We start from the raw sequence: 12,295 nt of genomic DNA, 5'->3' as shown, positions 1-12,295 counted from the left end.
CAACAAATGAGTGGGAGTTCAAGGCCAATGTCAGGATACTGTACACCTTCGGGTACAACATAGGCAGGTCAGTGTGGCAGAGCACTTAAGAAAGATTGTTGAGAGGGATGGGTAAGATGTGGAATACAGAGATATTCAAGATTTCCCCTGGACTTCAACAAGTCAGCACAGTACCAACAACAGAAAGATAGAAATGGGGTGTGGCCACTGGCAATGGCACCAAAACCCTGGTTGGAAAGGACAGATTGCTGATGTGATCTGAACATAGCCCAGACATCACACACTCCCCAGCTGCCATCCACCAGGGGCAGGCCCCCTCTGAGCCCACCCTGTCACAGCTAAGGTCATGTCCATCCTGTGATGCAGAAAGGACTCTTCTGAAGCCCTACTTGAGCAACTACATGGGACATGGAGGATACAAGCACTGAAGGAAAAAACTGTCAGGTGAGTGGTCACTACTGGGCCAGGGCAATTCAGCACACAACAGACCACAAAAGAGATCTCCACACTACAAAGAGAACTGAGCAGGAGGCTTGAAAAACAGCTCATGGTCCAGGTAAGTAGAGGCCATGAGAATGCAAGGAATTCGTGGCACGAGCCTGCACACGGAAATGTCAGTTAAAGTAAGGGAGTAAAACCTAAGGTACAGAGGTTCCATGGACCTAAACACAGTCACTGGCCAGGGAGAGGGCAAGCAAGTGAGATCCTTGGGCTCACTATAAGAGTACTGACCTTGAATCTTTCCCTATGAGGCAGATGTTGGGGCATGAGGAGGGAAGAGGTCAGTGCAAACAGTCCAGCCCTATCAACCACAGCACCTGCTCAGGAACTGGGGACACAAACAGTGTTCATGGTCCTGATGTGAGAAAGACAGAGCACCATCTGGGGAAAGCAGGGTTGGAGAGTGGGGATACAAAGCTTAGATCAGAGCACTGGGGAGGGCATGAATGCCTTGCCCAGTGAGGATATGAGCATATAAATGCAAAGTTCTTCAGATTCACATTGTGGTACAGGAATCTCTGGAACTCATCCAGGAACCCCCACTCCTCCCACAAATACAAAAGCATGTCCCCAAATGTCATAGTGCCTGTCATTATAGGGACAGCTGAATTCAGGAGTAGCCTCTCTGAGGTCCCACAATACAAACTCATCTTCCTCCAGAGATCCACATCTCAGATTAGATACCAGTCCTTGGTCCCACTGATGACTATGCTCTCCTCTTTGTCACAGTAATACTGTTCAGACCTCACTAACAACGGGCAGGTGGGGAGATAGACCCCATCTAAGCAGTGAGCCTGGCCTTCAGGGTGCAAACCCTCCTGCCAGGCAATAACCCTGGGCCCCCCAAGATCATGACTCCCAAATACAACCAAACCTGTCTTCACAACTCTACCTTCAGTCCCCATAGAAAGGCCCTGGAGCCATCAGATCACACTTCCCCCCTATATGCACATCATTCTGTGGACCATACTCTCACATCTCCAGACACCATAGTCACCACCACCTCCCTGCTCCCCTTCACAGGTATCTCCCTGGACTCACCCAGGTACCGGGCACATGGCATCCAAAGAGTGCTTGACCAGTTCAAACATGATCCAGCACAACCCCAGACCTCTGATGGATCCCACAGTCAGGAAAAGTCCCAAATGCTGCTTTGAAGGCCTCACAGCCTGCCTCTGAATCTTTCTTCAATATTAACCACCCAGAACTACAAGTGAGTTTGAGACACGCATGGCTTTCTTGCACTTCTGTGCTGCACTGGTATCCCCTCAGCAGCCATTACCCACCATTCTCTGCAAAACTTTCATTAAAATCCCAGCACTACTGGTCCCCCATGCCAGGCATAGTATCTCTCACAGATGACAACCTTTGCTCCAGATCTCATCCACCAGCAAGACTGAAAAATCCCAGACCTCACCAAAGCTCATCACAAAATTATGCTGATTCGGTATAGTAGTAAGAATAAGCTGGAGCCTTGCCTTCAGTGTCATCTTGACTCAATTACTATTCTGTCCTCATATCCATCTCATATCTACTCATCCCAGGGAAGCCTTGGTCACCTGCCAGACCATCCTCTCCTCACCTTTGTGCCCTCCACACTCAACCATGGTGCCCAATCCTGGGTACCATCTTCCTAACCTATTAAGAGCATCACCACCATAAAAATAAGAGTATCACCATCATAACATAAATTTCCCCCCCTACATGTGATCCAAAGCTCCACTCAGGTTCACCACTTTTGGATGTCTCCCTCTTGAACTGCTCCCCATATTTTTAGTCCTGTGTGTCCAACTGCCCACTTGGTGACCTCACTTAGCATTCTATGAAATATCATAGACTCTTAACAGAGCCAAACAAAACCCGATAGTCCCAATAAAAATTAATCTTCCACCAACTTCATCCTAGTTGATGGAGCTTCCATTGTTTCAGCTGCTAGGACCAAAAACCCTAAGGTCTTTTCTGACTCCTCCCTTTTCTCCCTCACCTACATCATCAAAATGTCTACTTGGCCTTTCTTTAAAAATAGACCCATTCTCTCTCCTTCTTCCTTTCCAATTGTGTGAAATAAATAAATAAACAATAAATCATAACATGGACCCAGAAACCAACCACTTCTCCCACCTCTACAGCCACTACTCTGGTTCACCAACATTCACCACGACTATTGCAGTAGCCTCCTTCTGGCCTCCCTCCCTCCTCTCTTAACCTCATACATAATCTGCTCTCCACTGTGCAGGGTGTGATTCAGATCGTGTAACTCCATCATTACTAGAACCTACAACACATTTATAGAAAAGAAAGTGATTCTGAGAGTTTCATAAACCAATTTTTCAAGTGGAGCTTTGTTTACACTGAGACAAATTGGAGTTAAGTTTTGGATTCTTTTTTTCCCTAAGATTTATTTAAGTAATCTCTACATCCAACGTGGAGCTTGAACTCATGAGATCAAGAGTCGCATGTTCTACCGACTGAGCCAACCAGATGCCCCAAGTTTTGGAATATAACAGACAAGGTGCATAGGCACAAAAACCCTCATATAATATATGTACCTTTGAAAAATGCAATACATGAACATGTAATTTGAGTGTCTTGCATTAGGCCAGATTTCAAAGTCAGTATTTGTGAAAACAATGGAAAGATTCAACATTTCAAAATAATTGCATCTCATTCAGATGACATCTAGGTAAGCCACTGAGCATTTACTAAAAACTCTTAGACTGTGAAAACTATTAAAACATCAAAGTAAAAACTTCAAAAGAAAAAAGCTTCAAGGAAATCATGCAGTTTCTTATTTTCTATTAGAATATAGATTAATGTTGAAAAGAAACAACTCTTCCTATGGAAATTTATGTTGTTATTGAGTTTATTAGAAATACTAAATATAACTTAAATCACCATGATTTATCATTTATAACACCCATGTTACTTAAATATATTGGATTACAGTGCTATTTAGGCAAACATGTGCTTCATATTTACTTAAACAGTAATTAAATACTAAAATTCAAACAATTTCAAATCGATTTTTTTAAAGCAGATATCATAGAACTACATTTAGCCACAGATAAGACTATTTTTCAATGACCAAGAATTATTTTTATGTTAGTCATCATAAAAGACAAATGGGGGGGGGGCGCCTGGGTAGTTCAGTCAGCTAATCATCCGACTTTGCTCAGGTCATGATCTCATTGGTCCGTGAGTTCAATCCCTGAATTGGCTCCGTGTTGACATCTTGAAGCCTGGAACCTGCTTCGGATTCTCCCTCTCTCTCTCTGCCCCTCCCCTGCTTCTGCTTTGTCTCTCTCTCTCTCTCTCTCTCTTTCTCTCTCACTCACTCAAAAAAGTAAATAAATACATAAATACTAAATTTATTAAAATAAATAAAAGACAAATGGTTATGAAATATAGATAATTAGGAAATGAAAATCCAGGTCTTTGAAAGTTGCCATTATGCGCCAGTGACCACCAAATATTTCTAAAAGTTGTTTTCATTTCATAAAAAATTCCAAACTATTCCTTTAGTATTTTTCCTGGTTCGTTGGTGGTTAAATGTAACAGTCAATAAAGTAAATTTATTTAATTAAATTTTTAAAGAAATATGATCATTTCACCTATGCGAATAAATGCTTATTGACCTATCATGTCCCCTCTGTAAAGATTCTCATCTTTAGCATATCCATCAAGACCTAACAGAAGAAATGATCAATACTTCCTCTGCTTTGTCTTATATGCACTCACATACTTCTTAAATTCCCTTCAGTTTTTCTGAAGTCTTTATTATCAGCCTCCATAATCTGGGATATTCCCATGACTTTTCTCTCCATTTGAAAGGACCTTCACCCTATATGCTTAGAAAATGCAAACAAATCTTTTAGTGATTAGTTTAAAGTTCAGATTAGTAGTGAGTTTTGTAAGGGTAAATATAAATCTAAAAAAGAAAAAAAAACCTGAGGTAAGAAGAGAAAGAGACTCCACCTATCCATCACTTTTCTTAGAGTATTTGCTTTAGAAAACTTATAATTGTGAATTCTTCCTTTGCTCTTTGAGATGTATGTAAATATTTATAAAAGTTAGATAAGCCCCATGCCAGTTTTAAAACCCAGGATTTTTTTTCTTGAAGATCTGAAGGGCATCTCTTTGAAATGATATGGAGAAAACTAAGATACCATCTCCTAGATTCCAAGGGAAGATAGGAGCCTAACTTCTGCAGGAGCCAGGGTCCAAGTTACAAAATTCCTTCCTGCCATAAAGATACAAGAAATTTATTTTTCCTTAGGATAAGGCAACCAGCAAACACCAACAGCCATTCTAATTGTGAAGTGAGTTTAAGATGGGTTTTGTGCAACAAATGGTGCTATGAAGTCATCTTACTTGACATCTAGTTATTGTTTATCTTAAGAACATGGATGTTTTAGGTTGTATTTCTCTGACCTATAAAAGGCAGAGAGTCCTTATTGATTTTATTGTCTTTTTAGTGGGTAGTCCCTGATGCACATAACATCCTGTTCAAGAATAAGACTGTTGTCTGCTAGTGTGGAGAAGCTTTCCGGGTCAGCAGCAGATTTTGTTGATAATTATATTTCCCCAACAGTTTCCATCTCAGAACTCCAAAACACTGAAAATTCCATCCACAGCATTATCATGAAACCCTCAAATTTCAGTAGTGAGTGATACTACCATTTGAGAAAGTCATCTTTGAGTATTTTTACATTTTTATCGTAGTAAAATAGACATAAAATTGACCATCTTAACCATTTTATTTTTTTACTTTTTTTTTAAGAAAAAGAGGGAGAGTGCATGAGCAAGGGAGAGAGACAGAGAGAGAATCTTAGCAGCCTCCCAGCTGAGCGTGGGGCTCAATCCCACAACTCTGGGATCATGTCCTGAACCAAAATCAAGACTCAGATGCCCAACTGACTGAGCCACCCATGTGCCACTTAACCATTTTATATATTAAATTTTTTTTAACATTTATTTATTTTTGAAAGACAGAGAGAGATGGAGCACAAATGGGGGAGGGGCAGAGAGAGAGGGAGACACAGAATCTGAAAAAGGCTCCAGGCTTGAGGCTGTCAGCACAGAGCCTGATGCAGGGCTCGAACCCACAAACCATGACATCATGACCTGAGCCAAAGTTGGACTGAGCCACCCAGGCACCCCGTTATATTTTTAAAATAATCTCTACACCCAAAGTGGTACTCAAACTCAAGAACCTGAGATCAAGAGTCACATGCTCTACTGACGGAGCCAGCCAGGTGCCCTTAGCTATCTTAGCCACTTTAAGTGTACAATTCAGTCGAATTAAGTACATTCACGTTGTTGTGCAACCACCAGCAGCATTAAGTCCACATCATCACATTGTCCACATTCGTTACATCATCCCAAATGGAAACTCCATACTGAAGAAACAAAAATCTCCATTCCCTACTTCCCCCAGCCCCTGGTAATGAATACTCTACTTTCTGTCTGAGTTTGGCTATTCTAAATACCTCATATAAATGGAATCATTCAGTATTTGTCTTTTGTTGTCTTGTTTATTTCACTAAGCATATTTTCAAGATTTATCCATGTTGTAGCGTGTTTCAGAATCTAATTCATTTTTGAGGCTGAATGATATCGTATTGTATGTATATACCATATTGTATCTATTCATCATCCATCCATGGACATTTGAGTTGTTTCCACCTTTTCACCATCATGAATAATGTTCCTATGAACACTGATGTACAAATATCTGTTGGAGTCCTTGCTTTCAATTCTTTTGGGTATAGTGGAATTGTTAAATAATATGGTAATGCTACATTTTTAAGCAGGTAATGCTATTTTTTTTAAGGAATTGCCATACATTTGAGTTATTATTTATACCATGTTCATTTCTTGGAAGCCCATTAAACAATGTAAAATCAAAATTTTTATTCAACACAATCTCAGAGTTTTTGCATAGAAGCCCACAAATGTTGCATAAAGTAATCAAATTAATGGTGGGATGTTCTGGAAGAAACTTATGGCCCAGAGACCATCCTTAGAGCATTTGTTTTCCTTGTCCAGCCAACAAAGCAAAACTTTGAGATTCGGATATCACTGAAAATGAACACAAAGGGGCTGAATGTTGGGAAGCCTAAAGACACCAATCTTTAGTGCAGAGGCGTTCCTCAGCCAGTGGCTTGGGTTCACAGTCTGGGTTATCCAGAATGATAAAATAGAAGATAGAGACAAACATGCTCACCAGGATCAAGATGGTGCATGTCGCTCTGGTTTCGGGGGAAGGACTGGGGGGAAAGGCTGTTGCTGTGAATGTGTTGGACTCTGATTGTGCCTGAACAGAACAAGGACCATGGAGCAGTTAGTCCACATCATGAGGCTGAAACACACAATATCAGTGAAGGTGTGAACAACTGCAGTTACAGAGAATACCAATCTCTCAGGAATGGGTGGAGGAACAGTATCTATAAATGTTTTCCACACCTATGTTTTTGCTATTCTTTGGGCCAGTTACATTCATAATAATCAGCATATTTAACAAAAGGTGCAGAATCCAGTAGATGAAAGAGCAGAAGCCAATGCACATTGTGGATCTAATTCTGAATGCATCTACCCAGAGAAACTGGGGCAAAGCTTAATGCACTGGAAACAACCGAGGAGGCAGGTGGTGCTGAGGGAAGCCCCTCTGGCCACTCTGTATAAATAGAAGTCCAATTTACATCCAGCATCATCCAGGAAAGATTTTAATACAAAAGCTGTCAGTGTCTGAGGGACCCCTTTAGAGAAAAGAACCAAGATGTTAGCTAAGGCCAGTTGGTTAAGAATCAAGTCTATGGGTCTCAAGACCTGTGCACTGAGCAACATAACATTATAAAGACAAAGAAGTGAAGAATTTCCAAGGATCCCAGCAACAATCTGAGTTAGGAAGGTAAGACCCCAGTTTAAGTTAATAGAAATCAATCCATCCATTCAGAAAACATGTTACAGTTTAATTTCATTTGAATCAGAGGAATATGGAGACTGAAAGAAAATTTGGTTACTCTCATTACATCAAGAAAGTGTCTTTCCTCAAAAACAAACAAACAAACAAACAAACAAACAAACAAAAACAAAACAAAAAAACCCCACCATTATTCCAAGAGAATATGAACATGATGGATGACTTCTAGTTTCTGGTTAAACTTATAAGGAAATTGGAAGTCACCACTACAACCTCACCATAAATAAAAAGCTGAGCAGGCTGAAAAACTAATAACTCTTTTTGGATCCGTAAGGGGAGGGGCGCAGGGTAAACTGGTGCCCTAGATCAGAGAGACAGACAGGTGAATATAGAAAGTCACCCCTTGCTGCAGCAGAGACACTCATGAGCAGAAACCACCACGAGAACCAGTGTCTGGGTAGAAAAACCCACACCGTAATTGATGAATTGCTGGATGCACAGTGTGGACAATTCCGAGCTGAAAACTCCAGGGGACCCAGTCACAGCAGGACCCCACAAAATTGTAAAATTATCTCCAGGAACTTGGCCAGATTCACACAGTAAATACTGAAACAACAAAAACAACACCCAACAAACAAAAAACCATCAATCTCAAGATTCCTGCAGGAGGAGGGGAAAAAGAACCCTTCTGAAATAAGCCACAACAGTTCATTCTTCTCAACAAGGCCTGCACTCAGGAGAAACTACTTAACCTGAACCTGACTTGCTGGGTTTTATCAGAGCCTAACTAATCCCAGGGAAGGCAAATACCCAACTCCAGCCCATTCTAGCCATTCATCCGTCCCATCTAAGGGAGGAGAAAAATACAGAAACATTTGTGAAGTAAATAGTCCAGAAGCACAGGTTCACTAGAACACTGAGACCTAATCTTAGAATTCCCCTCCTCCACACCTCACTACCACACAATGAAAGGACTAAATATAGTAGTTCCTTTTACCCATACATCATGCCTGGCTATCAAGAAAAAAATTACAAGGTACAAAAGGCAAAAAACCCACAATTTGAAGAGACAGAGCAGGCATCAGATACAGACATAGAAAGGATGCTGGAATTATCAGACCCAGAATATAAAGCAACTATGATTAATATGCTAAAGGCTCTCATGCATAAAGTAGACAGCATGCAAGGACACATGAGCAATGTAAGCAGAGAGATGGAAGCCCTAGGAAAGAACCAAAAATAAATGCGGGAGATCAAAAATATTGTAACATAAATGAAGAATGCCTTTGATGGACTTATTAGTAGACTGGACACAGCTGAGGAAAGATTATTTGGGCTTAAAAATATATTGATAGTGGGGCACCTGGGTGGATCAGTTGGTTAAGCGTCTGACTTTGGCTCAGGTCATGATCTCAAGGTTCCTGAGTTTAAGTCCCACATCGGGTTCACTGCTGTCAGCGCAGAGCCTGCTTCAGATCCTCTGCCCCCCTCTCTCTCCCCCTCCCCTGTTTGTGCTCTCTCTCAAATATAAATAAATAAATAAATAAATAAATACATACATACATACATACATACATACATAAATAAAAACATTACATGGGGCGCCTGGGTGGCGCAGTCGGTTAAGCGTCCGACTTCAGCCAGGTCACGATCTCGCACTCCGTGAGTTCGAGCCCCGCGTCAGGCTCTGGGCTGTTGGCTCAGAGCCTGGAGCCTGTTTCCGATTCTGTGTCTCCCTCTCTCTCTGCCCCTCCCCTGTTCATGCTCTGTCTCTCTCTGTCCCAAAAATAAATAAATGTTGAAAAAAAAAATTAAAAAAAAAAAAAACATTACAGAAAGATATCAACAGAAACTTCAGAAACTAAAATGCAAGGAGAACAACGATTGAAAAAAAGGGAAAGAATATCCAAGGACTGAGGGGCAGCCACAAAAAGTGTAACATATACACAATGGAAAGACCAGACGGACAAGGGAGAGAGGAATAGAAGAAATTTTTGAAACAATAATGACTAAGAATTTCCCCCGAATTAATGTCAGACAGCAAACCACAGATCCAGGGAGCTCAGAGAACACCAAACAGGACAAAAACAAAACAAAACAAACCACCACTACCACCACCCACAATAAAAGAAATACTAGTAGGCATATAATTTTCAAATTATGTAAAACCAAAGATAAGTAAAAACAAACCATGAATAATGCTGGAGTGAAAAACACCTCACCAATAGCAGAGCAACAAGTAAGAATTACAACTTTTCTTCAGAAACCATGTAATCAAGAGAGGAGTGAAACATTGAAAATGTTGAGAGAAAACCCTCACCAAACTATAATTTTGTACCCTGTGAAATTATCCTTCAAAAGTGAAAAAGAAATAAAGACTTTCTCAGACAAACAAAAATTGAGGGAATTTCTTGCTATTAGACCTACCTTGCCAAGAAATGTCACAAGATATTCTTTAAAGAAAAGGAAAGCAAGTTCAGAAACTCAGATTGACAAAGAAATGAAGAGCATCAAAGGAATGAGTGAAAGTAAAATTAAAACTCTTATTTTCTTTAAAAAAAATTTTTTTTAATGTGTATTTATTTCTGAGACAGAGAGAGACAGAGCATGAGTGGGGGAGGGACAGAGAGAGGGAGACACAGAATCCGAAGCAGGCTCCAGGCTCTGAGCTGTGAGCACAGAGCCCCACGCAGGACTCAAACTCATGGACCGTGAGATCATGACCTGAGCTGAAGTTAGTCGCTCAACTGACTGAGCCACCCAGGCGCCCCAAAACTCTTATTTTTCTTATTCAATCAATCTAACAAAATAACAACAATGTCATAAAAGTAGACAAGAATATAGAATATTTTCTTTCTTCCTTTTTTTAATGTTTATTTATGAGAGAGAAAGAGAGAGAGAGAGAGAGAGAGAGAGAGAGAGGCAGGGCACGAGCAGGGGAGGGGCAGAGAGAGGGGGAGACACAGAATCTGAAGCAGACTCTAGGCTCTGAGCTGTCAACACAGAGCCCGACGTGGGGCTTGAATTGACAAACTGTGAGATCATGATCTGAGCTGAAGTTGGACACTTAACCAATTGAGCCACCCAGGTGCCCCAGAATATTTTCTTTTTCTAATGCATTTTTTAATGTTTATTTTTGAGAGAGTGTGTGTGTGCATTCGTGTGCACAACAGGGAGAGGGACAGAGAGAGAGAGAGAGAAAGAGAGAGACAGGATCCAAAGCCGGTTCTGCACTGACAGCAGAGAGCCCGATGTGGGGCTTGAACTCACAAACTGTGAGATCATGACCTGAGCCAAAGTTGGATGCTCAACCAACTGAGCCACCCAGGTGCCCCAGAAATATAGAATATTTTCATGTTATGCAAAAAGAAGTAGACAGAAGTAGACATGAACACCTGTGAATGAGTCTACTGAATGTCAAATTAGATAGAATAATTATCTGTAAAAGGAATTACAGGGCAGAGAGTCACATCAGAAGCCAACTTAGAATAAGGTGAATTCCACATGATAAATGACCTCTTTCTGAATAATGATTTGATACTTCACGGTATTGAAGAATTAATATGTTTATGGATGGAAAGATATTGTAAATAAGAGGAAAGGGGTTTTTGTCTTTTTAAAAAAATTAAAACAAAATTTTTTAACGTTTATTTATTTTTGAGACAGAGAGAGACAGAGCATGAATGGGGGAGGGGCAGAGAGAGAGGGAGACACAGAATCGGAAGCAGGCTCCAGGCTCTGAGCCATCAGCCCAGAGCCCGACACGGGGCTCGAACTCACGGACCGCAAGATCGTGACCTGAGCTGAAGTCAGACACTTAACCGACTGAGCCACCCAGGCGCCCCTAAAAATTTTTTTAATAAGGAGCCTCCACGCCCAATGTGGGGCTTGAATTCATGTCATGACCCCAAGATCAAGAGTCAGATGCTCTGCTGACTGAGCCAGCCAAGTACTCCAAGTGTCTTTGTCTTTCAAAGTGATGTATTTATAGATGCAATTATATGGCTTCTAGGATTTGCTTTTAAGTGGTTCCTGGAGAATATGGGTGCAATTATACATGAAATGAGTTTAGCCATGGATTGATCCTGGAATAGATGTGTAATAGATTCATGTGGTTTATTATACTGCCTCCTCATCTTTTGTAGATGTCTGCAAATTCATATATCAATGTTTTAAAATTCTTATTTGAATAACAAATATTAGAATTTGTTTTCTATTTGGGACATTTATTTTTTCTCCTGGGCACTGTAATTTTTTCACTTTGTATCAACTGGCCTGCAATTTTCAGAGAGTATTATGTTGAAGTCTCTTTATCTTACTCTATTTCTATTATTTTTCTGAAGTCTCATTTAAAAACTCTAATGCCTTTACTGTTCAGAGTCACATCAAAGGAAAGAGGCCAGCTATGTGGACAGAAGTGGAAAATGAAGACTATGATGCCCAAGGGAATAGGTTGCCATGTCCCAGTTCTAACATTCTTTTGATGTTGTGTTCTGGTGTCATCAAATATCACCTGGTTTTTTTGTTTGTTTGTTTTGTTTTTTTTTTTATTTTTTTTTCCAACGTTTATTTATTTTTGGGACAGAGAGAGACAGAGCATGAACGGGGGAGGGGCAGAGAGAGAGGGAGACACAGAATCGGAAACAGGCTCCAGGCTCTGAGCCATCAGCCCAGAGCCCGACGCGGGGCTCGAACTCCCGGACCGCGAGATCGTGACCTGGCTGAAGTCGGACGCTTAACCGACTGCGCCACCCAGGCGCCCCAAATATCACCTGTTTTTAAAAATGCATCCTTGGGGCGCCTGGGTGGCTCAGTCGTTAAGCAACCGACTTCAGCTCAGGTCATGATCTCACGGTCCGTGAGTTCGAGCCC

General features: G+C 41.0%; 1 protein-coding gene and 1 pseudogene across 1 annotated transcript in view; both read right to left on the bottom strand.

Annotated features, from left to right (window-relative positions):
* Positions 1 to 12,295, bottom strand: part of LOC121023504 (zinc finger protein 418-like) — a 216,890-nt gene that overhangs the window by 62,122 nt on the left and 142,473 nt on the right. The window lies entirely within an intron of this gene.
* On the bottom strand, positions 5,997 to 8,793 carry LOC121023507 (vomeronasal type-1 receptor 1-like; annotated as a pseudogene).

The sequence above is a fragment of the Herpailurus yagouaroundi genome, unplaced genomic scaffold, assembly GCF_014898765.1.
Source record: "Herpailurus yagouaroundi ecotype Mexico unplaced genomic scaffold, PumYag 557, whole genome shotgun sequence".
Classification (NCBI taxonomy): Eukaryota; Metazoa; Chordata; class Mammalia; order Carnivora; family Felidae; genus Herpailurus; species Herpailurus yagouaroundi.
This window is presented reverse-complemented; position numbering and strand designations above follow the sequence as displayed.